This window comes from Octodon degus, unplaced genomic scaffold, assembly GCF_000260255.1.
Source record: "Octodon degus isolate 3935 unplaced genomic scaffold, OctDeg1.0 scaffold00263, whole genome shotgun sequence".
Lineage (NCBI taxonomy): Eukaryota > Metazoa > Chordata > Mammalia > Rodentia > Octodontidae > Octodon > Octodon degus.
Window position 1 is genome coordinate 844,816 of NW_004524839.1, and position 3,767 is coordinate 848,582.

The window sequence follows — 3,767 nt, forward strand, 5'->3', positions numbered from 1 at the left end:
ATATTGTTGTCTTAGTGGTTATTCATTGTACAAGAGCAGACCTGATATCCTGTCTCAAACACTATTAGAACAAACCTCTCTATTCATTGAATTAAGAGAATGGAGCTGTATAATCTATCCTAACTATTTTGAGTATACAGATACAAAATGGTCATTAATTTGTATCCCCATTTTTGGTTAGTTTTGTCAGAGAAGGGTATTCCATTGTCACTTAAATACTGTAGGTGCATGAGTTCAGCAACATATCCCAATATAGTCCAATAGTCCATAATAGTAGTGATTTAACTTCTTCCTTACCTATCATTATTCTTTTTATTTCATTCTCTTTTCTGGCTAGTGTTTCGTGAACTATATTGAATAAAGTGCCCATAGTGGACATTCTTGTCTTGTTCCTGATTTTCAAGTAAAAGCTTTTAGTTTCTGTTCATTTAGCATTATATTGACTGTTTGATTTTTGTGTGTGGTTTTTATCAGATTGAGATAAAGAACATCTATTCTAGTTATCTGTAGGGTTTTTATGATGAATGGGTATTGAACTTTGTCCAATGCTTTTTGTACATCTATTGAGATGATCATAAGGTTTTGTCCTTGGCTTTGTTAATATAGTGTGTTATATTTATTGATTGGCATATATTAAATCATCCTTGCATCCCTGGGATGAATCCTACTTAGTCATATTCTCTTCTTGATGATTTGCTACATTCTGTTTGCTAGTATCTTACTGAGGACATTTATGTCAGTGTTCATTAGGGAGACTGGCCTATAGTTCTCTTTTTTGGTTGGATCCTTCTCTGCTTTTGGTATGAGTATTACTTGCTTCTAGGAATGACTTTGAGAGTATTGATTCCCTTTCAATTTTACTAAAGAGTTTGAGAAGAGTGGGATTAGGCCTTCTCTACATCTCTTGTAGAATTCCACAATGAATCTTTGAGGGCTAGAACTTTTCTTTGTTAGCAGGATTTTAATTACATGTTCAATACCATTGGCTGATAATGCTTTATTTAAAGCTTTTAAAACTTCTTGAGTCAGTGTTTGTAATTCACATGTAGTAATCTATATCTTACATTTTATTAGAATACAGGGTCTCAAAATAAGTATCAATGATTTTCTGGATTTCTATGGAATCTGTTGTGACTTCACCCTTTTGATTCCTAACTGAATGTATTTGATTCTTTTCTTTCATTGTTTTGAAAAGTTTGGCTAAGGGTTTGTCAGTATTACTTAGCCTTCGAGAGAAACCAACTCTTCAATTCATTGATTCTTTGTATTGTTTTCTTAGCTTCAATTACATTAACTCCTGTTCTGATCTTTATAATTTCCTCCCTTATATGAGCTTTGGGCTTGACTTCCTCTTCTTTTCCTAAAAGCTTCAGATGCAACATTTGGTTGTTTATTCACTCGGTTTTTTGTTGTTTTTTTCCTCCTTGGAATTCACCACTATAACTGTCCCTCATAGGAGTGCTTTGTTGCATTCCATGAGTGCTGGTATGTTGTATTGGCATTATTAATTGTATGACCTATTTAATTTCTCCTTTAATTGAATCTGTGACCCATTGGTTATTCAGTAGGGTGTTATTTAATTTCCATATCTTCATGGAGGTTTCTAATTTCTTTCGCCCTTTATTTACAATTTTGTTGCACTATGGTCTGACAATAAGCATTGGATAATTCTAATTTCTTTGCATTTACTTAAGTGTTTTCTATGAGCTATTATGTAGTCTATTTTGAAGAATGTCCTGTGTGCAGCTGAGAAGAATGAGTATTCTGATCTTATGGCGTGGCACAGTGGAAACATCTTTATCTAGCTAGTTTGTCTATTTGTGAGAGTAGTGTATTGAGGCCCCCATTATAATTGTAATATTGCTTATTTGATTTTTCATACGTGTTAATATTTGTTTTATATAATTGGTTATGCTGGTATTTAGTGCACATATACTTAAGATTGTTATCTCTTCCTCTTGGTTTGTTCCCTTTATAAATATATATTGACCTTCTTTGTCTCTCTTAGTCTTGATTTGAAATACAATTTGTCTGCAAAAAGACTAGCTATCTATGCTTTTCTCCAGGTTTCTGTTGCATGGAATATGGTTTTCCACCCTTTTACTTTCCTTTTATGAATATCTTTTTCATTTAAATGTGTTTCCTGTATGCATGATATCGTTGGATCTTGCTTCTTGATTCATTCTGCCAGTTTATTTCTGATTGCTGAAGTGAAACCATTTACACTGATGGTTATAACTGAGATGTATTAACTTACCTTGTCATTCTATTTTCCTATGCTTTGTTTCCTTTTTTCCTACTTGTGTTTAATTACATGCCTTGACTGATGGAGTCATTCTGTTGGGGTTCATGGAGTTGTACTCCTTGTTATCTCTTTATAGAATGTCCTTCAGAATATTTTGTAATACTAGTTTGGTATTCTAAATTTCTTCAGATGATCTTTGTCATGGAAGTATCTTATTTCTCCGTGAATTTTGAAATATAGATTTGTGCAGTACATCAAATCTAGGCTGGAGGTTGTTTGATTATAAGTTATGAAATACATCACTCCAAGCTCTCCTTGACTTGAGGGTTTATGTTGAAGACTCTGCTATGATTCTGATGAGCTTTTCTTTATAGGTGATTTGCTTTTATCTCTTTTGTCTAACAGCATTTAATATTTTGTTTTCTTTCTTTTTAATTTTAATTTGAAGAGTGAAAACAGAAGCAAAAACAAATAGAAGAAATGACAGAAACAGGGAAACATACAGATTTTCAAAATAGGGATAGCTAATTCACAATGGTTGCTATATTATCTATTTTTTCATTTTAATGAGAAAAAAGATAAAATAACAATGAAACAGTTTCAAGACAGGTTAGTATGACAGTTACAATAATTAATACATTGCATTGCATATTGTTGTCTTTCTAGTCACTATTCAGGGGACAAGATGGAGACATGATGTCTTATCTAACAATATTAATACAAACCTTTCCTCTCAATGAACTAAGGGAAAGTAACTATATATCTATCCTAACTATCTTGTATATACACATATATAGTTTTTCACACACAAACATACACACAGACAAAAAAATGGTCCTTTATTTATATCCCTTTTTTTGTTTTGTTTTGTCCAAGCTGGGTTTTCCATTGTTGTTAGAGAAGCTGTATTTGGAGAAGTCTTTAAAGGACTTTTTCATACTTGATGCCAGACCAAAGATTGTAGGTACCTGAATTTCAGCAAAATAACCCAATATAGCCCAATAGTACATAATAGTATTTTGTTTTTGTGTTGCACTTCTGGAATCTTGAATATTATATACCTTGCTATAGATAATTTCTGATCATGGATAATTGGAGTTCTGTGTGCTTCACTTTTCCACATGTCAAATTCTTCCACCAGGCTAGAGAAATTTTCTGATGTCACTTCTTTGTGCAAGTTTTTTATGTCATTTGTGCTATTATCTGCTTTTTTATAAACTCAAATCAAAATTATGCACTGCTTCTTTTTATTACCTTGTAGCTGCTGGATTGATTTTTCATGGTCCTGTGTTATTTTTAAAGAATATTTTTGTGAACATTAATCACAATCCTGTCTTCTATATCTGATATTCTGACCTTACATTTGCTAATTTGGCTGCACATACTTTCAATGGAATTTTTAATCTCCTGGATATCTATTTGAATCTGCTTCATGCATTCCATTTTCATGATTCCATTATTTCCCTAATCTCCTTTCTTTCTCTCTCATTCTCTCTCCCTCTCTCCCTCCCCATCCATCCCT

At 32.5% G+C, this 3,767-nt stretch overlaps 1 protein-coding gene across 1 annotated transcript in view; it reads left to right on the forward strand.

Annotated features, from left to right (window-relative positions):
- Nucleotides 1–3,767, forward strand: part of Shroom4 (shroom family member 4) — a 346,076-nt gene that overhangs the window by 242,454 nt on the left and 99,855 nt on the right. The gene's annotated exons all lie outside the window — the stretch shown is intronic.